This window comes from Synchiropus splendidus, chromosome 13, assembly GCF_027744825.2.
Source record: "Synchiropus splendidus isolate RoL2022-P1 chromosome 13, RoL_Sspl_1.0, whole genome shotgun sequence".
Classification (NCBI taxonomy): Eukaryota; Metazoa; Chordata; class Actinopteri; order Syngnathiformes; family Callionymidae; genus Synchiropus; species Synchiropus splendidus.
The window spans coordinates 2,818,682-2,841,227 of NC_071346.1; the positions used below are offsets into that span (position 1 = coordinate 2,818,682).

Consider the following 22,546-nt stretch of genomic DNA (forward strand, 5'->3'; position numbering starts at 1 on the left):
TGACATCAATGACAGAAGCGGTTGGCAAATAATGAAACACAGTACAGAAGCTTTATTTCCGCGTCCAGCAAAAGTAAGACAAATGAGACTTTCAAGCCGGTCCAGATAGCAGTTGAAGCCAGCTATGAGCCGGGCCTGATCACCATTGAGCATGTTTCAAGGCATCGGTTTTAAATCTCCGGCTTAGCACTTTGCTAATTCTCCACCGCGGGAGGTCAACAACCATCAGCGAAACAGAACCACGTCGGGGGCAGAGGCTAGTGCACCAACTTTTTTTTTTGAAGCCTTGCGAGCTGGGCAATCTTGCAAAGCTGGGTCCAGATAGAAGAGCCTGTGAAGTCAGATCTAAAGGAAGTGGATTCCTTTTAAGTGAGCCATCATGTCTGGCCGCAGCTGAAGTGCTCTGATCATTAGGATAACATATTCGGGTCAAAAAGCTAATGAGTGTGCATTAACAATGGGCGGCGTGGCTGCACAGCTCAAGTTGTTGTTTCCCTGGGAAATATAAGAAACGCATTCATTTGGAGGTGCTTCTGCCAAACTTCAGGAGACGCGGCGGCTCCCCCTCCGGCTCCTCTCTCCGCAACAGCCCTCTTGTCAACTGAGGCTCGCATGTTTACTAATGTCGGAGCAACCCCTTTATCAGGGAGGAGATTTGTAGGGAAGAGGCAGGGGATTAGCCATCAAATTACCAGGCAGACAGCTTCCATGCTCCCGGGCTCTGAGGCTCTAATCTCGGGCTGAAGGGGGAGATCCTGATAAAAGTTTGGGGAGGGGAGATGTGAAGCTACACCATCTGAGGAAATATAAGTTATTTATCATCCCGTAGACGCACCCTGGAGCAGACAAGAGTTGACCAGTGCTAGCATGATACAAGCCAAGCATTTTCCAGATTATATATCCTGTCAACACTGACCAGACTGACTGCACCATTTCAGGCAAAGCTGTTTTTGGATAACTGAAAAAGCTTCAGATGCAGGTGAAAATAATGGCAGGTTTTGTTTTGATTCCTTGAATGTCAATCAGGGCGTATGAGCAAGAGGGGACGTGAGATCACAGCAAAACCAGACATCTTTCAGCACAGCAGAAGGAGGGAGTGGTGGAATTTCAGTGGCCCGGTCTATTGTTGGTGCGCGGCCGCCCTCCTGCCCCCTCCTAAACAAGCACCATTCCCCTCGGAGAATGGCCGGTGGACAAAAGAATATTTCACCATCTCCTGGATCCCTGCGGAGCCTCGCGCAGCTCCGCTATAAATAAGTCAGGCGTTATAATGGAAACTGATGAATCTCCATCCATCTTCTGAAAACAACCAGAGGACCTCAAGAGTTGAGCCGCGAGAAGAGTCATTGGCTGCGTTTTGAGAAACACAAAAGGCCCTTGCTCCGACTGCGACAAGCGCGAGCTTGTCCGAGTGCTTCGATGACAAGTTATTAGCGGCGCGAGGCCGGTGGGTTTCTGTGTGATCAGAGCTGCTGGAAATAAGGTCATAACTTTGGGGGTGGTGACGGGAGAGCTGATAAAGTAATCAAGAGGAATGTCGAGCCCGCACCAGGCAATTGAAGAAATTGGGAGCCTGAGCAAACAAGGGTGCTGTCGCTGTTTGGTGGGGATAAATCAGCCACACGGGTCCCGACGTGCAGCGCCGAGTAAATCAAGCTGACTTGTTTTTATTTGCCGTTTCAAGTCACAGACACTTGCAACCCCCTGTAACTGTTGGGTAGCAGCTAAACAAACATCCGCGGAGATGCAGAGAGTGAAGCCAGAGGGAATGACAGGGTTCCAGCCTGGAAACTGGCGGTACAAATATTCATTCTATGTGGCGCCAAAACTAGACTGGACAAACAGGCAGTGTAGAGGAGAGTCACAGCAATCGCACCACTGGCTCAGACACTCTGTCTTGTTTCATGAATACCATAATTTGGCAGATATCACTATGATTTTTTGGCGACTTTTAAAAGAATACCTGTGCATTTACTGGCCACATGAGATATATTATTTAGCATTTAGCAGTTACACTAGTAAACCAAGGTGTGTTCCAGATGCGCTTGAACCTGGGACGGTCGAAATTGCGCCTCTCATTTATGACACCCGAAGACTTTCCAAGAAGACTTTCCCCAAACGTAAACAGGTGGTAGATGATTGAAATCAGTGAAATTTGCTCAAACATACCCTCAAAGAAAGTGGGGGTGGTGGGTGGCTAGTGCCCTCCGCCACAGTTTCTGGCAGAAACCCTGGAGCTCTTCACAAGCTGTATCTTAGAATGTAAATAGCGTGTTTGCTTGACATCAACGGTGAGTTGCAACAGATAAAATAGGACAAAAATAAAGGTATCAGACATCATGAGTTGGTCAAGGAAAAGCCTGGTGTCCCCACCCCGAGACAATTTCACAGGACACTTACTGGGCCAAACAGTAATGAATACAGTAGGCTGCTACACACGACAAAGCATGAGTGTGACAGTAGAGTACGTCATCATTTTCCAGCAAAGCGGACGGAATTACACTGTACTTCACGGCGTAACATCATTTTCTCTTCAAGTGGGACACATCGAGCGAAGTGGTCCAACAGCTCGGTAAAGAGCAGAGACAAGCTTCTCTCCTGCTGGTGGAGAGTTGCTCATGCGGGGACCAAATTTATGCTACCGTCAGTATGCATGCATCTATACAGCCCGCGACAAACAGAGAAACAATAAATGCTGCTACCGCTGCCGCTAGCATAATGGGATGATGCGGGATTGAAATGAGGTTTGCTCACAGTGGGAAACGTCCTCGCTGACAAAGTGGATTTGAATTTCCATTGAGTAACTGGCGCTTGTGCAGAGACACTATTTCCATGAAAGCTGGAGCCTGAAGACGGGTGGCGGGAGAAGCAAATTGACTTAGCACAACGCTGCAATTATGCATTCATGTTTAAAAGAATCATTTAAGATACGCAGGACAATAGCTTGTTGAGACTTTCTTTTTCTCTCCACGGAGAAGACACGTCCGTGTAATGAGCGCTACGATTAGCTGGCATTATTTCTCTTTATGCAGCAGATAAGACACAAACAAGGATGACAAGTATTGCAGTGCTATATAGGGCGAATATTTATGGCTCAGCTAGATTTACTGCAGCGTAATGGCTTAACAACAACAAGCTTCTGCTCTTCCTTCACAACACACGGACACACTACCCTGGAGACAACAACACACATTGTCTCGTTCGATGCTTAGCATTTTGCTAGTGTAACGCTAAAGAGTATTTTCACTTCAATTAAACGCGCAATTTGCTAATGAAAAACCCATTCTTAATGAGTAGAGAAGCTAAAAAAATAGTTTGTCTTTTGAAGTTGCTCCATTGCTAACACGGTACCATAAGACTTTATGTTGCGTGTCTCATTTGTTACGAAGGCAGTGAAACTGCTAGGCGTGAATATCTTTACGAGGTATGACATTTCAACTTCATAACACTTTTGTTGTCAGACTTGGCTCCATTTTTTAGTCAATCTCTTTGTTGTGAATATGAATCCCATGCTTCAAAACTCAATGACTTCCTGGTCAGACTGTGAAGGAAATACGAGGTCATACTTTGGTCTAATGGGAGAAACTAAACTCAACGGTTTTTGTTGATGTGCTGCTGAACTAATGTTTAAAAAATCCTCAGCTTGAAGTTACACTCCCAGTTAAGAAGTGAAGCAGAGGAAGTGAAAAAGTGAAAAAAACACTATGTCGCAGAGGGACAGCGTCACCAGCCAGCGATGATTATCAACTGATTATCACTAACTCTTTGTTGAATTTGCTCCATGCAAAACAAATTCCCGCTGGAAATACGTCCTGCCAGCAGCGAGCGCCAGGACTTGAGTTGTAATTCAATTGAAAGAAAGGGAATTTGTCAGAGGCTCAGGGATGCACACTGCTCTGTGGCGCATTCAAAACGCATCTCCGGGAATGAAAACCTCAGTCACATGACCAAGTGAGGGAAGAGGAACGTTTCCAGGTCACTCGGGTAAAGATTAACAAGTCAAGCCACAGCCAGGACAGATGCTGACACGTCTTCACTGCTCTCAAAACTATTCTGAACCTAACACATGAAGCATTGTATTATGAATAATATTTTGCCTTTTTTTTGGCTTGAATCACATTTTTTCTGATAAAAGTTTTTATCTTTATTTATTTTCGTGATTATTATCTTTTTTGTGGAGACTTTCTAAAAAAAAAGTTTTCAGTGATTAATGCATTTTGTCTCCAGCTTTCCCAAGTCCTGGGTGGTTGTTTTTCAAACTATTTGTCAGTATTTCCTCATCATTTCAAATAATCCCCTGTTTTTATATATCAATAAACATGTTACACAGCTTGAACTAACTTGCAGATGCAGGTGAAGTAGCTCAGTTATCCAGGGAGACTCAAACTAGAACTCATCCTGAGAGTGTCTGGCTGGGAGGAGGCCCCGGGGCAGACCCAGGACACACTGAAACACCTTGGTTCTTCCTTCCACCCACGACCCAACCTCAGATAAGAGGACGATAATTCACGGTGTGGGTGCATTTGCTAAATATTTGTGATAAAGTGGGTCAGGAGATGACTCTGCAGCTGAGTCCACGCTGAGTGGTGCAGCTCTACTTCTTGAATCAGCAGCAAAAATATCGTCTCCTACTAGAAATAAGCCAGTCGACTCGCCGGGTCGTGATCTCTTGTCAAAACATCATTGTGGATTTAGAGCCTGTGCGCAGACGTGAAAGAAAGCGAAGAGGCTCAATCACATGGCGCTCTGGGGCGGCGGAGGAGAAGCGCTCGTGTCAAAACAGCGGCCATTTTAGCGTCAAAGAAGCTCTTTCCTCCCCAAAAGCGTCCTCCTCAGCACCTGTCACAATGAATGAGGGACTGTCTGTAAGGAAGAAGTGCCACCGCCGAGCCCAGAAAGTGACTATCATGGCAGCTTACGCATCACACGGGCGCCGGCTGCTGATTGACGTCGCACATTATGCCCGACTTATCTGGCACGTTGGCCCCCGGCATCGCTACGTGGAAGGCGGAGGATTGACAATTAGGCCTTATCGTGGCAAAACAGCGACTTGTGACCTTGTCACAGCCGCCGACAATCCCAGAGATCACAGCGGGAGAGAGAAGATCTCTGGATCCGACACACACACACACACACGAGTACAGGAGGCGTGGGAATCTTCTGAGGACTCAATCTGAGAATCTGAACAGTTCTATCGGTTAAAGATCCGTCACACAAACCTGGACCTGCTATGGTCAAAGGAGGCGGAGCTACAGCACTAAAGATAGAACGGCACTTAGCATCCGTAAGCTGTAGAAAAAACTCATTAAAGAGCAGCACAATGTTTCTACTGACTGCAACATTTTTAGTATCTTTAGCCCCTAAATCAGGGACCACTCGAGTCCCGTGTCTGCACCTAGAATTTTGGGGCCCAAATGACTTGGTCTCAAGACTGAATGGTTTGGACCTGAGCAACTTGAGTGAAGTCACAACTTTTAAGATACGTTTTGAGAGCCACCTGCACTAAAAGACTGTTGCGTGTCAGAAGACAGGAAAGTCCGTCGTTGGTTGTGTGTTAGAAATGGGAAAATGGCTGCGGAGACGTAACGTGAGAAATGTTATTGTGTCATTCATGGAGGCGTCGCCCTTGTTGCGTCCATCACTGCGTCATTGCTTAGACAAGCAACCCAAGCTTTGTGTTGAGTGATGGAAAATGTTGAAGCTAACATGTACAAGATGTAGCTGCTAGCAACGTCAACACTTAATTCGAGGTCAAACATGGAAAAACAAGTCAGACAACAATCTCTAAAACAACTCGTATGACTCACCAATGAATCATTGCATTGTTTTTGGCATGAAGCTAGTACGTAGCATGTAGGTGACGGTCAATGGCAAGGTGCAGAGTCTGGCGTCCTCATCCGTAATGACCAGAAAGTGATTCATAAATGACCCACTCTGACTCACTCAGACGATCCACTGGCTCCTTAACTTGAACCACTTAAGTGATTGACTCGGGAGTTGTGCATCTCTGGCAACTCGTTCTCTTCCAGTGAATGTAAACTAGTCGAAGGTCCCAACTGAGACGAGTGCGATTAAGCGAATCCATCATGTGCTAACGGCCCCATTACACATCACCCAAGTCACCGATGATGAGGAATCAACTTGTGTGCAGAAATCCATATGTTGAGCCCATAATTACTTTAAGAATCCAGCCGGGAGAGGAATTGACAGATCGCCTTTAATACCGGCTCGGATGTGTTTGTCAGCGTCTCTGGACATGTGAGGAGCGGAGGAGAGGCGAGGAGGGCGAGCGCTGCCTCGGGTCACGTGTGCGGTGTTTGCCGCGAGCGGTCAGCGAGGAAGAGTCGTAAAAGTGGAATGAAGTGCCCAGACCTCCTGGTGGAGGTGAAGGAGAACGACCTCGAGGACGACTCCTGTGTCTTTGTTTAAATAGACGACTGACAGTTTACTTTTTGCTGTGTTGTTTGTGTACTTGACCCGACAGCTGGACACACACTCAAGGTTTGTGACGTCTTAACAGAAGCCTGGCGGAATGAAAATACTCAGGCTGGGTAAAATACTGATGTATTATTTGAGTTCACTTTTCTCCAGACGGTCGTGCAAGTAACATAAATGAATTAATGATAATAATAAAGCATAATAACTAGTAAATTACTGAGTAAAAGAATATTTGCTTATTAAAATGACTTGAACTGATTTGTGTCTTTTTCAAACATTTCATTGAATTATATTTTTTTAATTATTAACATTATATCATGTTATTATATTTAATTATAGATTATTGTTAATTATTATTAAATTAAAAATTAATTTTAAAAAAATCAAAAAAATTTCATTACTTTAAAAATATCTTTACTTGAAAATTGTTACTTTAACGCAGACAATATGGTATAAGAATTATAAATGAAAACATAAGAATTAAATTTAAAAAGTGCATGTATATAGCATAAAGAACTTTTTATTCAAATAATATAATCTCAATTTTTTATTTATAATTTTGGAAATGTATGCAGGTGAAGGGCAGAAATTGAGCAAATATTTAAATTATAAATAAATAAAATTTTAACACTCATGGAGAAAAAAATAAAATTAAAAAATTGACGAAATTTAACAGAATAACAAACAACCCATGATGAATGAGCATAATTTGAAATCATCAGTTTAAAGGTCAGAATTTAAACTTACAACTGAATGATTTGGATTCATAACAAGGTCAGAAGTGTTTCCTGACTCAGCAGAAAATACAATTCTTCGAGTGATTCAGAGAAACCAGGATAAAAAGTAAAAACAGAGACGGGTTCAGCAAAACATTTTCAGAGGCCAAACACCAACACTTTTCTCTTCACACCTTCAAACATGAAAACGTGTTCCGGCTGCGAACAGGTCGCCTCTCGCCGTCCTCTCTCCCCAGGAGAGGTTTTCACAAATTGGTAAGTGCAGTTGGTAATGTGCCGGTCGCTCCGAGCGGCCCGAAGTCAGGTGACCTCGGCTCAGCAGAGTCAACACGGATGGAGGAGTGGAGTCGCTCTGTTTACGTGCTAATGCGCTAACGCTGCTGGAGGAGGGAGAGAAAGAGGCGGTGGAGTTGGACAGAACGACTGGAGCTGGTTTGGGATTTGAACGTTTGTGTGACTTCAAAGGAAGTCGGCATCGTTCACACATTTTATTCCTTACGATCGATCAAAATCAAACCAAGGCTTTCTCTAGAAGTTAATTGAGAATCTCATTCAATGAAAAGGACTTTTGTCCCACGTTTTTCAGGGTTTTAAATTTAGAGTTTGACTCTCCTGATGCAGACAATGTTTGATGTCAGCCGCACGAGGTGAGCTAACTGAATGAAGCTCTCAAGCTCACATGGTAGCATGCTAGCATCCACCATGCTATACTTGCCTGGCTTAAAACTACATTTCTTCAAATGTATGTAGGAAAAACCGTGAGGACGTGTGACAACATTTAGGAAGTCTGTGATGTAAACGAAAGGTTGCCAGTAGGTGGCCGAGCTGCCTTTGATCTTTCATCTAACATTCACGAAAGCACCGTTTACACAACACACCTCTTCAGTGTTAGCATCTTGCTAAGTATGTAACGTCAATAAAGGCAGGAGTCTTTCTGTTTACATCGAACACATCAGTAGCATTAGCAACCCTCCTGAAGTTACTCTTAAATCAAAGTATCAGAATTATATTAGTTCACACCTGATTAAAGTTTTGATCGATCACATCATCTACATTAGGATTTTTTCTTTTTATATTATTTACTGAGCACCTGAGGTAAACAACAAACAAAATACAGCTGAGCAAACCTTTCCCAAATAACAACATGTATGGAATAGAAGGCAATGCCCACTGACATGCTGTGAGGTAGCAATGTGTAGCTAGCATCATAGAGCTAACCAGGAGAAAAAGAACACAAGCTTGGGAGTTGAATCTTCCTCCCGTGAGAGAACCAAGGTTTATCTCGGGATGATTTCACTTCAAACTGAGTGAATATTTCTGGAACATTTGGAGCAGAGCACAATTAGCGGCGCGCTCCAAACAACAGCAAGTTTGCTGTGCTTAAAGCAAACGACTGGGCGATAAAGATGTTTGATTACTGTAAATAAAGTTTTGTTTGCTTGAAAATAAAACCTGATGAAGTCATCAAAAGCAGAAGTGAAGGCTGAACAAGCAGCGCCTTTTCTACAGCGGCTGACCCACAAGAGCATGAAGGCAGAGTTGAGCTGAAGTCACTCAAAGTCACTGAGAAACGGAATCATTTCCAAACAAGTCGTGCGCGTGCAAAGAAACTATTTTGAACCGAGGGCAGGAACTTCTGAAAGTCCTGCGGTCGCTCGGGACTTATCGGGGGAAAGAAAAGTTTAAAAGCCCGGCACTTGGCCGTAAATGAGGCGCCGACTTTTCCCACAAATCATAAATTTGCGACTTTCAAGCTTGGCCTCTACAATTATCCGGGATTTCAAAGCCCTTCAGTGTCTGCTCCTGCCTGGAATGGCTGTCGTTGGAGATTGGCCAGGGAGATAAAGACAACTGGAAAAACAGGTTGTTTGGCCTCGGCGCGGGCGCTAATGCATTAGAACGGCAGGGTTCCTCACCTTAGCAGCGGTAGCTAGGGGACGTTGTATAGCCCTTCTATTCAAAGTCCGCTGAATAAGGAGGGGAGGGCTCGCACCAGACAGGGCAATTTGCCAGGGAGCCGGCCAATAGAGCTAAGCCAGGACGAGGTTAAACTTTTGTTTTGGCTTAACAAGCAAGAGTGAGCAAGGACAAAAGGGAAGGAGACAAAAGAGGAGAAGGAAAATACCTGACCAGTGGTGTGTGACACTGTCAACTTTTCAAACAACGTGTGCAGCATTGAGAAAGCTTCCCACTTACCGACGCATGTCAATTAAGTCCACTTATAGACAAATCCTCATTCCTTCTGAGCGGCGAGGCACTTATTCCAGAGAGAAATCCAGGGGAAAGAAATATCCAGTGGTGCAGAAGACTCCCTCAACGCCTGTCTGGGTGAAGTGAAAACACAAGACAGATCTTTAGTCCCTTAATCCATTCACAGAGTTTCGAAGAAAGGCTCTGCGCCGGTTGTTTCCAGCTGTGGCTACAGAGCAATGTGGCTGGGAGAGAGATCCGTCGGGGGCAGAGCTCGTTCACACACTGGGAGGGAGCTCAGGCCGGCAGGAGAGGCCAAACCCACCCTGTGATGTCATCCCGGGTGTCGGGTTTCTGTGAGGGCATTTTGAACTCTGACCAATGAGAGGGGCCTTTCAGTGTGAACCCGCTTTAACCTTTAGCGGTTAGGAACCTCCCAGAGCAGAGATCTTGATGCACTTGACCCACGGCACGACAAGTTAACCACCTCATCTCAAGTCCTGGTCCAGAGCAGGAGGATCAGAGATGCTGCACTGCAGTGACCGAGAGTTGCAGTTACCGAGTGGCTCACTTGTTCCACACGAACAAGTTGGGCTTGATATTTTCATTTGGTTTGAAAAAAAGAATATAGCATGGAGCTACAATGGAAATAAGGTAGCGCCCTAACAAATGTTTTTCTTGTATTATTTCAATAGTATTTGGCTCAGAGTGTTTTCAAATATAACAAATGAATAGATTAAAAACTAATTCCAAATATATTTTTGAACACAATAACAATGTACAAGGACCTTAAACCTTGTTCCACAATCTGCGTGACTCATGTGCTCTCAGTACCAACGTGACTCAGCCTCGCCACCCATCACGTTTGGGAATCCATGACTCCAAACCTGATTTGATTCACTCAGATACCAGCATCATAGCACCACTGCAGGTTGCCATCAGAGAGCTAGCATACTACTGCAGACGGAAGAATGAAGCCCCCTGGTGGACGACCGCAGTCTGAGCTAGCTCACGTACAAGCTCAGCAACTGTTGTTAATGGCATCAACAAGGGAGCCCTCTGGTGGACTGCAAACGCACGGCACGTGATCATAACAGTTATTAGCAATGCTTATTTCATTTGCTGCTAATGTGCTAACAGTCTCAGCAGGTTGCGTCGTCAAAACAATAGATTTTAAGAATCTGTTTACTAGTTTGAACCACAGCTGTGACACATCTGTTGTTTGCAATCGTCGGGGAGCCCTGTAGTGGAAAATCAAAAGCCTTATATCGCACCTGCTGTAGCGCTGTAGAAGACCAACACTCAACACAGGGCACATGCTAACGCTAGCTAAAGCTAAACAGTTAATGAATCCACTAATAATCAGCTCATTCCACGACATGTCATTATGCTATTATCCAGAGTGACTTAAAATGGATCAGCGTGCGGGTTAAAGGATCCGGCCTGAGGACCTGCACCGGTTCCCTCACTGGGATTTGGACCAACCAATTATGAGACATCTCCTGAAGTCCTTCATCTTGGATGAGCTACGGCTAAACTAGCTAAGTGGTGCTGTAGCTATCAGAGATTGGCAGTAAAATAAGATCATCACTGAAGGGCGTTGGAAAGTGTGTGACCTTGAACCGACCCTTGTCACCCGATGGTTCTTTGAATAATGAACCGCTTCCCCTCTCTCACGTCTGACAAAAAGACATAAAAGTGGAGAAGACTAATTCTTAATTCGGCAAGACACGCGAGCACAAACACACAGGCGACTTGTTCTGGCTCCCTCTGGTCAAACTCTGCGAGCCACTGAGCTAATCATCCACAACAGATGTTCGGAAATGTTCCGTCGGATTTATGACGGAGCTCAGAGGAACAGCCAAGTCAGCCTCTGGTGCTGTTTTTCTCTTCCTTTCTACAAGGACGAGGGATTGCACAGGGAGACGATACCACTCCTCCCGCCGGAGTCTCCGGCGCTCTCATAGATCACACCGCCCCGGGACCTTGGGGAGTTTTGATCATTTGTACCGTTAACACGGTCGGGACTGTAGCTCATCTCATAATACTTCAATGGCCTTAATTATTTATCGTCATGTCTGTCGGACTGCTGACGGTGCGAAGGCTGACCCCGGTCAGGACAAATGTTTCGGATGCCGTCGTACACAACGATCGTGTGACATTGGAGAACGCGACTCGCGGGCTCGTAATACACAGCTTGTAGGTGGTTTCAAGTACTTTTTCAACATCCAGTTACTGCAGTGAGAAACAGTGCAGATGGTGTCGCGAGAACAACAACCGAAAGAGTTCACTTCTCAGGCTGTAACTTCCTTAGCAACAAATTGGCTAGCTCAAGGGCTTCAAAAAAAGGGGTCCTGCCCTGAGAGCTTTCGATTCCTTAGACGACATTAAGGGAACTAAAAGTTTCGGTATCCTCGTTTGGCTAAAATACTACCGTCCAATTGTGACCGCTTGCTTGTGATGCTAGTCATTAGCAACTTAACATCTGAACATCTGAGTCAGTGTTTATAATAAAACGTAAGTCGAATTCATTCGACATGGAGGTAGTATCTTGCTAACACCTGCTAGCGTCACAAACAAAACCACCCTTCATTGTCATTTCTTCCCTTGTTTTCCAACTTCTTTGAGTTACCCAAGTTGTGTAGGGAGAGAAGCTCACTGAGTGCCCTATCAGAGTCAAGTTCTCTGCAGACTTCTGCCCAGAGCAATAGCTCTTTGGCTACAGGAAGTGCCGAACTGAGACGCTAGTTACAGTTACAAGAACTTTATCTCCCCCAAACCTTCATTGCAGATTTAAGTCACACTGCTTTTGTTGCCCCTCCCCCGAGACGCTGAATAGTGGTGGAAGAACCCCCTACCAAGAGCAAACACACAACATCGTGACAAACACCCATCCCCCGTCTTTCGTCGGTCCACTGAGAAAAGGTTGACAGCCTTCCCAATGAGAAGGGGAGTCCTTCAACCCAGCCAAACATTCAAACAAAGATCTTGCTTTATAGAACTCTTCACCTCAGTTTTCCATATTGTTGTGACCACTAACTTAGACCACCGTTCTGTGGTTTTCCAAGTGTTCCACAAGTCGATTGTTTTCATCTCTAAACGTGCGACATTAGCTTTGGTTGTGACCTTTAGAGTTAACTCTACATCACAACACCACCCTGTGTATGGAGGGTGTAAGGACACTGTTAGGAAAATATAATAGCCTTTGTAGATATGATCGTTAACTCAAAAGATTGTCTTCACACTTCCCCTGGTGGTCTGCGAGTTAAGATAAAACAGAAGTCGGTAAAATCCGTGGAATTAGAATAGGGAACTAAAAAGCAAAAATAAAATAAAAAAAAATAAAATAAAAAAGAAAAAATATTTCTGAATAAGTAAAATACAAAAAATATATTTAGTATTTATTTAAAAAGTCAAAATACGAAGTATTTATTCATATGTAGATGTATTTATTGTATAAGAAATCAAAAATAAAGATTAAAACAGAATTAGTTGCTAACAATTACTATATGTTAAAATTATGACATCAAATATTGGGAAATAGAATATAAATACATTTTTTTAAGAGCTCAATCCGTATTTGAGATTCAATTGTTTGGGGCGGTTACATGGATTCCTGGATAATGTCCTTGCAGGATGGTTCTTATGGTTTCCTAAAATGAGGTCAAGTGCTGAGACACAGTGTCCTAACAGGTGGCGTGTTCTCATGCTAGTTAAGAAGTGCTAGCTTTCAGCTAATGGTTAACTTGTCTTGCTGTCGGTCAGCACGTCAACACAGAAGTCAAACAATGACTCAAAACTAGATGACTGTTTTCTGGGAGATTTGGTGATTGTCTACCATTGTAATAAAGAATGAATATCATGGTTACAACATGTTAAAAGGCAAGTCGGCGCAGCTCTGGGGTGAATACTAATAGTTGCGGAAAGCTTCATATTTTGGAGCCGCAGTGCAAGGACCAAGGACACTCGGACAGTCTGCAGATAACACAGACTCCAGCGCAGGCGGGAAGGTGATGGCACATGGCGACAGTAGGTGCGAAGGGCGGCGGGGAAGCTCGAAAGATAAGATTGGTTTACTGCTGTGACCTTCAGCGTGTCTGAACAAATATGTTTGCGGTGTGTGAATATGTCCGTGTGTTAATGTTCCTGGGAGACGGCGCTCATATAGGCGGCCGCACGACTGTATTGACGTATTAGTTACAGCCGGAGAAATGGCAGGAGGAAGGACGACAGAGAGGAGGGGCCGTCTATTTACCCGCCACTCATTGAAAATCAGAAACAAGGAGGACTCTCCATTACAGCGCTGACAACTGGCGGGGGGGAGCATGAGACAAATCATTTTTATCTGGGTCCCCGGCGGGTATTGACAAACCCAGGATGCATTTAGATAGCCCAATTAAAACGGGGAAATGAAGCAACACCGTGTTACAGCGTGGTGCCCCGGCTCTCCCCTCTGGCCCCCTGCACTCCCACCACTCTTCCCCGGAACTCAGACGGTGGTGGGAGGCGATCAAGACGAAGAAGGACTGCGGCTTTGAAGTGCTCGGTCTGAGCTGGGATCAATGCAACGAGCCGCAAAGTATTGTTTCATGTTGTGGAGGAGAAACAACGGTGACACACATGTCAAGGTGTTTACATCTATTTCTAGTTCGACGTCACAGACAGGAACAGCTCGCGGCAAGTGTTTGTTGAGTGAGGTGAATGTAAGCGGAGATAAAAATCCTGGTGAGTCCTCAGTCGGAACTCCTAAGTACACATCGATATTGGACACTGCTTTAGTCATCTTGTCCCAAGTAACTGGACGAGTGTGACACTGAGGCCAGAGTGGAAGTGTCAAACATTTCAGCCACTTTCTCCCTTTATATGATGGCTGCCACCTCCAGGTCTGATGTCATGGTTCTCAGCCAGAAAAGAATGGACTTCGCTGTCCAAATTCCATTGGCGTCTTTGCCCCAAGAGGAGGAGTCTAGGTATCTCAGGGTCTTGTTCTAAAGTGAGAATCTGAAATGGGAGCGCTAGACTGAAAAACAAACGGTTTATTGTAGGGAAGACAGAGCTGAGACACAGGGGAAGGGTCCCGACAGTTCATTCGCACCATGAGGACTGGGCAATGGAAAACCTTGTCCATAAGGTGGTGCTTTGGGGAATGCTTCAGCATATTCCCAGAGGAGCTGATGGAAGTGGTCTGGATAAGCATCAGAAATGGATGGACAGATGGGAGGTCTAGAGTCTGTCCCAGCTAACTGGGGTGAGAGGTCTTGGACATCCCGGACAGGCCAGTCCACACATAGTGGACGCACACACACCTACAGTGTTGTGTCATCAACCAATCTTAGTGTGTCTTTGAGGGAGGAAATAAGAGTGCCCAGAAGATCGCAACTCATGACAAGAAGCATGCAGCTAGCTGAATAACGTTCGTCGAGAGTCAAAGAGGCAGTGATTCAGAAACAACAGACTCCCGAGAGTCTTGCAACACTCTGACCAGACAACTCATCCAGTTCTCTAAGCCTTCTCTTCTCTCTCCGACCACAGCAGAGCTGCTACTTCCTGTCCAGACGTTTTGGCCAGACACTTTCATTTACATTAGAAACACATGAAGCCTCCTGAGCTCACAGATCACGTATCCATCAGGATACATGAAAGCATCTGGCTGCAGTCAAAACCAGAGCCAGATGAAAGAGTTCAATGGGTCTTCAGTGTTTCATTCATGAATGCTGAGCTGCTGATGGAGATAGTGAGGTGGTCAACGGGAGAGACCAGAGAGGACCAAGTCAGGGTGGACAGATGGTAGAGTTGGACCACGAGAGGTAGAGGTGGATCGAGGTGAAGGAGAACATGGAGCGTAGGGGACGACGAGGTGAGGAGGAGGACCTGCCCAAAGAGGAGTTAAACCTGGTGAAGAGTACGAGCGAGTCATGTGCCTCTCAGATTTGTGTGGGACTCCTTCAGACTGACTTGCCTCCGTCTGAGCTACTTTAGTCACACTAACTCAGGGTAATCAGAAGACCCAAATCTGAGTCACTGAAACAAGCCTCTCATCCTCACTCAACTCTCAAAACCAATGAGTCAGTGAAAGTGATCTCAGTGACTCACCAGTGTGGCGGGATTAAAATCCAGACCCAAGAAAAGCTTCCTGTTCTTCTGTCTGAGATGAGTCAAGTATGTGTCTTGCATCACCTCAGAGAAACAAGGAACGGAGATTTTATTGACATATTAGCTACAGTCCGTCCTTCTGTGCCCTCAGTGCTTCTCAAAACACTCGATGAAATGAAAGCCCCGAATCAAATATTTTTGTTGACTTCTAACACTCTCCCCACACTGACACTTTTCACTCTCGCTGGGTGACTTATCTCTGCGAGTGCAAGCGCCTTATCCTTCGTGTGGATTTGAAGCGAGGCTGTCTTGTCAGAGACGGAGCGCTGCCTCCTCCGGCTGCTGCAGACGGCTCTGCGGGGCTTTTATTAGGAAGCTCTTACTGAAAGGTTTTTAGATTCATCAAAGTCTGCTGGCTCGACGGGTCGCTCCGTCTTCCCGGGCAGCGGCGGGAAGGTGGAGGTTCGTGTCTCCACACTGCAATTGTTACTTAGGCATCTTGTACCTCATTTGTCAGGTTTTTACAGCGCAACATCACGGGCAGGGAATTAGGGCGCCACGGTCTGTTGACTCAAACAATATGCAGCTTCACAAACCAAAAACCATCGCCATGCATGAGCGCCTCTTTAAAATTAAACACGCCCGGTGTTTCCTGGTAAAAATGGGCAGCAAATATAGTTAACATTTAAAATCCATTCATGGGTCGAGGGGGCAGCAGTTGGAGGACAGTCTCTTCTGGAAGAACACAGAGGTACTCCCAACTGAGAGTCAGGGGTCTGCCTTGTAGCATCCACTCCTTCCATGTTAGCTGTTAGCTGCAATGCTAAATCAGCGCTGAGCTCACAAGTCTGTTGTGTTGTTGTTATTGGCAGGTATTTTATTGTATGATATATATCCCGATACAGGACTGGGCATTAGATATATTGTGATCCTGTTCAGTAATATATTGTTATACTTGTTAACAAGAGTCTTCATTTCAAGGTGTGAAATCAGGTATTGCGGCACAATAGTAAGTGTATAATTATTATTAAAACTTGATTGTGTGATATTTAGGTATTGCCGAAGTTCAGCAAAAAAAAATCTCACAAACGTCGACGGTCTCATCTCTTCAGATGCAACCATCGTAGCAGCTAGCTTAGCCTCAGCTAACTTTTTCCGAGGCTTGAATGCCAAAGCTTTTGTTTATTAAATATCAACACCTCAAACAAACAATATCAATAGAACATATTTGAGTGCATCAACTAAGGCGTCCTCATAAAACCACAGCAATGAATAGCCTCACAGGTTAACGTTTTCTGCTGGACTCAACGCTAGCACCTTGAGGTCCAAACCAGTGGCATTCGCTCGGGAACCATGTCACAGTTCTGACTCATGACTTGAAGCAAATGAACGTCACCCACCGCCGCTTGATTAATTTGAGTATTCAAGGTTGCGGATGGCTTTGGTCACATGACCGACATTGCCGCAAAATAAATCCAACAGAATACCACCATATCTATGAAAATTGCATTTCTCACCCTCAAAGTGATTTTCTGAGAGTTATTTTATGAGGGTTTCCAGCAGGGTGTTTTGAAGTCGTGGTATAGGCCATCCCCCGTATCAGTCAGTGTTTTTTTTCAGGATTTGTTTTGTTAAAAACACGCTGACAACCACCATAATTGTCTCCAACTCCATGACATCGCATGTTATCCGCTTGTTTAGATGTTTCCTTTTTGTTTTAACACATTTCAGCCGTGAATGCATTTAAGCCGTGGCGGTGCTCCACAAACGTTTAGCAGAAACCCTGAATTACTTCCCGAAAAGTCTTGACTTGACTGAAAGCAAGTTTCAGGAGAGAAAAAAAACCTTCACAGTATATCAAAGTTGGATCAACAGTGAAAGATGACAGGTTTGGTGTTGTTCGTAAGCAACATTCTTCATCACTTTCACTTCAGACACGACGGCCAAAATATTCTCCTCTATATATAAACATTGAAAAGTGCCAACGCTACATTCCGGCATGATCCCGACACAGGCGTGAATGCGTGTGTGTGAGTGCACCGATACAACAGATGGAAAGCCGCTGAATAAAACAGTAATCCATCACATGTGCCACTTCGCTCATGTGGGGGTTTTTCTTCGACCTCAAGTCTTGACTGACGCGGAAAATAAGCCGCTATTGTTCCGACGCTGGACCGAAGACACAAACAACTCCACTTAGGTGGAATGTTTTAGCGGTGTAAAGATGGACGGCTCCGAACTATTCATAGATGAGTTACAAATGGAACTGAACCCACTGCAAGGCGACAATAATTAAAAGTGATCATAAAAAAAGCTTCTAATTATAGCAGCGGAACATTTAAAATTCATAAGAGTGATTCATTTGGGAGCGCCGGGCACTGAATTTCCATGGTTTGGCTGAAATGATGAACTCACAGCATCACGCAACACGAAAGCGATCGCTCAGAGTTGAGTTGGGATTTTCAACTTTACATTTCATTGTGTTTCTAGCTGGTATTCTGAAAACAGTCTTGAGCTTAAGCACAAGTGGAACGCAGCCATGGTGTAAAAGTTCATTCACAGTACTAAATTGTTGTGAATATGATGAATCAGCCTCGGTAGATTTTTTCTCTCTCCTCATCTCCAAGTGTTAATGCGGGGTGGGACGGAGGGATAAGCATTCCTGGAGTCACGAAATTCCACGCAGGCTCCCCACTGTCCGAGAGCATTAAGAGCGCCGCTGTTTTCCTCGTCCACCCACGAGGAAGCCTTATTTTAGTCCGAGGTGGAATCCGCGGGTGAAAGTCGGGGGGCTCCCGCGTGGCCTGCCGTCACGACCGCAGACTTGAGGGGAAAGTGGGAATGTGCGAGGGAGACTTTTATTTCCCGAGACGATCCCTGGGCTCGGCGCTCGGCAGCTGACCCGCCTGGACTGACACCAACTAGAATGGTTAGTGAACCGTGATGCAATGTCCTCCGGCACCGTCTGATGGGCTTCGCCAGGTGTTTTTTCGGGGGAGAAGTTTCTCGCTCAAACAATTCCCGGCTCCTTCTGTTGCCTTTGTGATAAAACTACTGCATTAAAGAGCTCAATACTTGAATTACTGAGAACTTCTGATCCAATTATCACGACTGGGTTCATCAGGTTTTTGGGTTAGGTTTTTGGCAAAGTTAAAACATACATGTGCATACACCACACACACACTCACGTCCATCAGTGTGAGGGACAAGTGTTGAGACCACCCACGTCATGGGCGCCAAGATGAGTTGAAGTCTCAGAAGATTCATGCCATGTTCAAGCCATGGTACGAATGTAATCCCTGAAATGTAAGTCCAAATCTCTGCCATGATCCATTTTACGCCATGTACTACACATACCACACCCGAGTTGGAACAGACCCAGACTTGTCGGGGTGGTCTTCCGTGGGAACAGTTCGAGTCCTGATATATAAGTGGTCAATTTGTCATTCCAATGTTCGGCTTCACAATGACTGCTCACACAAGTCAGGAGATAGAAGATTCACCAGGTAATAAACAGCAACAATACCAAGGAACCAGGGGTCCATCAAGCAACACAACAGACTCTTCTTTGAGATTCTTCTCAAGATGGTTGAGATTCTTCAGTATGGCATGCAAAACAGGAAGAACCAGGACAGTTTAGGAAGGAATCAGCACTTGTATACCACAGGGAAATTACAGGGATAAGTATGGCAACCCGGAGAGTTCATGGGGAATGATCTTGATCTTTGGACCTCCCTGCTAAAGACATGGGTTTGGTGTCACCCCTGGGCATAAAGTCATCCTGTGATCCCAGTCGCAGCTTCCTAGCGCAACTCAATGTCGTTGTATTTGACTGATCTCGACCACGTGGTTGACAGGGCGACAGAGGGGCCACTTCAGATCGGGTCAAGGGCCAAACTTTGGACATGCTGAATGTAGGAAGTGCATGGGCGTGTCGTGCAGCGGTGCGACTCTCCCTCCCAACAGCAGGCCTCTTGTCAGCCACGCCGCAGGTTCAGGGCAGAGAAACTGCAGCTTGGATTACAAATCATGCCAGAAAACTGTAAGTCACAGTAACTACACCACATTATTCAAGAAGCGGCTTCTCGCCGGCTCTTATCTTCATCACATTATTTATGACGGGGAACGACGATAACAGCAAAGAGAAGCAGAGGCTGCAGTTAAGATGTTGGAAGCGGATACAGCTGAGACAAAAAGGATTTTTTCCAGTGAGATTAATTCAAGAGAAAACACTCTGAATCATGTTTGATGTCAAATCCGGCGCAGTCGGACGTCCACAACCCGCCCGGACAAAGAGCTTCCCGAAGTGACATGTATACCCTTCAGTGTGGTGTCAAACCCCACAGGCAGGCTGTCTTTCATGAGCTCAACGCAAATGGAACATGAAAACCTTGACAGAGACAATATTTATAGCCGGGCTGTTGTGTCGGATGACTCTTGAGACCTGAGATTCTTCCCAGGCCTCTTGGCGTGACAGGGAGGAGAGCAGTAATGTATATATATATGTTGAACTCCTGCCACTGGATGGCTCGCACTTAAGCACGACAGATGAATTCAAATCAACCCTGTGGAGGGGCGACAACCCATTACAACCATGGTGTCAGTTAGCCAAACCATACTGCGACCATGACCACAGAGAAAAAGTGGGTCTATTTTAGAAATGAGACCCAGATAACATAACGGAAATAACTACATTTCTCTGTTTGTCTTGGCCTAGTTGTTAGCCTGTAGCTAATGCAACAAATCACATGTACAAACATGCTAACTATGAGCTAGCATGTACGCTTAGCCTTATGTAGGGATTCAATTTAACAAAACTGTGGGCAGCTAGCATGCTAATGTACATAAATATTTTCCAGGCTTTTGACTAAACAAAATGCAGGAGTCATTTAGTTTAGTAGGTTAGCCGCTAACTAAAAAAATGTGTTGTTGTGGACAATTAGCAGCAGTAGACTACAACTTGTACAGTAACAGTAACAGAATGGTTCTCATGCTAACTGAGCCAGAACACTCTTTTTTTAAAATTCGAATCGACATCGCGATGTAACATAATACGATTAGAAAAACAAACGTGCACTGCAAAGATGAAGCGACATGCGAGCACAGGCTCAAGACCAGAACAATAATATAAGTCATAGTTAGCGCAGCGTTTTAATTTAAATGTTTTTTATATTTTATTGCTACTACTTTTATTATTCCTATTATTCTGGTGGCACATTGAGTTTTTTTCCTGCATTTTTCTAAAAGATAAAAAGCAAATTCAGATGCACTGAAATGATGGCGAACATGGTTTACGTGGTTAATTTCAAGGTGTTTCTCTTGTTTTCTCAGGGAAAGCGAAAACACTGGTGAGTCTGAAGGGTCCTTCTTAATCAACACTTGTCTCCTCCAGATAAAAAACACAGGCATCTATTTGTAAGTTTTTTTTATACACTATTGCTACTACTATTATTTTTCCTATTATTCTGGTGGCACATTGAGTTTTTTCCTGCATTTTATAAATGATAAAAACCAAAATCAGACACACTGAAATAATGGCGAACACGGTTTATGTGGTTCAATTCAGGGTGTTTCTCTTGTTTTCTCAGGGAAAGAGAAAACACTGGCGAGTCAGATGAGCCCTGCTTAATCAACACTTGTCTCCTCCAGATAAAAAACTGGCATTTATTTGCAAGTTTAATTTATTTTTTGTAATATATTTTATTGTTACTACTATTATTTTTCCTATTATTCTGGTGGCACATTGAGTTTTTTCCTGCATTTTATAAATGATAAAAAGCAAATCCAGACACATTGAAACGATGGCGAACATGGTTTATGTGGTTCAATTCAAGGTGTTTCTCTTGTTTTCTCAGGGAAAGAGAAAACACTGGTGAGTCAGATGAGCCCTGCTTAATCAACACTTGTCTCCTCCAGATAAAAAAAACCACAGGCATCTATTTGCAAGTGCAAACAGGTCAATGAAGGCGATCAATAGATATTATCGATGGGGTGAAGGCGTAGATTTATCAGAGAACAAAGACCCGGCCTGTGGGGAAATCCTGACGCGCGCTCTCTCCAAATCCTAAATGAACATTTCCTTTTTTAATCAGCTGCCGCTCCTTTACTCCTCATTTGCATGGAATGGAAACTAAATGACATCAGGCGTCCGTGGGTGATGAAGAAACTAATCAAAGCGGACAAATAAACCACTGAAACACGCTCTGACCTTTTCTGGGTCTGAGGGGAGCGGCTGCACAAAAATGTGAGAGGACAGTGAAAAAAAAAATGGAAATTGGAGTGTGACTAATATGAAGTGAAGGGGCTGGCGTGCAACCTGAACGCCAAAATAATCTTGCCCAAGTCTCCATGGCCACTTTGTGGAGACAGCAGGAGTTTCACAAAGGGAATGGGAGACCACCTGCACTCCCAGAAGGCCCAGCTCTGCACTGGCACCACCATTTGATACGCTCTGGATTCCCATTACCGCTTCAGAGCGGGACTGGCTGGGAAATCCATCTCCGGGTGTCAGGTTTATCAAGCCCCTATGCTAACTGCCAAGACGGGGTGCTGAGGGGGGCACAGTCATGCTCCGATAAAGAGGTGTTCTCTTAAATGTAGAGCGGGGGGGGGGGGGGGGGGGGGGGGGGGGGGGGTGACCACGGACGCAGCATGGGAAACACTTCTACAACTGTACTTCGCCAGCCATTTAAATGAGACTCATGAGGATAGTTTTCGGGTAAGTAAAGCAGATTTCAGTTGCTAATTGGGTTCACGTGGTGCTCATCGGTGGAGCAGAGGAGAGGGCATGTAAAGAGAATATCCAGAAACAGGAAGATACATTAGTTCAGATATGTACTACGAACACTAAAGCCAATCTGGAAAAGATTAATTAATGAGTGAATGCGGGTTAAAATGGAGGGCGTCATGTTGTTTCCCTGCCAATTTGGGTGTTGAGGCGTAGCTCCGCAGCTTTTCCCCGAGTCCTCCTCCCAGTAGCCTGGCACATCTCATGTGTTGTGACACATATTGAGACGGACAAGTAGTGGCAAGAACCTCAGGATACATGTCAAGACACTTGGGTCACAATACAGCGGCAATAGCTATTG

At 44.9% G+C, this 22,546-nt stretch overlaps 1 protein-coding gene across 20 annotated transcripts in view; it reads right to left on the bottom strand.

The window, feature by feature from the left end:
- LOC128769236 (receptor-type tyrosine-protein phosphatase F) overlaps positions 1 to 22,546 on the bottom strand; it is a 160,064-nt gene that overhangs the window by 106,057 nt on the left and 31,461 nt on the right. For 19 of the 20 annotated variants that reach the window (XM_053882745.1, XM_053882748.1, XM_053882749.1 and 16 more), the window contains one exon: positions 9,372 to 9,499. The exons of the other annotated variant lie outside the window; for it this stretch is intronic. The gene's annotated coding sequence lies outside the window, so the exon portion shown is untranslated. The remainder of the gene's footprint in view (positions 1 to 9,371; positions 9,500 to 22,546) is intronic. 20 annotated transcript variants of the gene reach the window in all.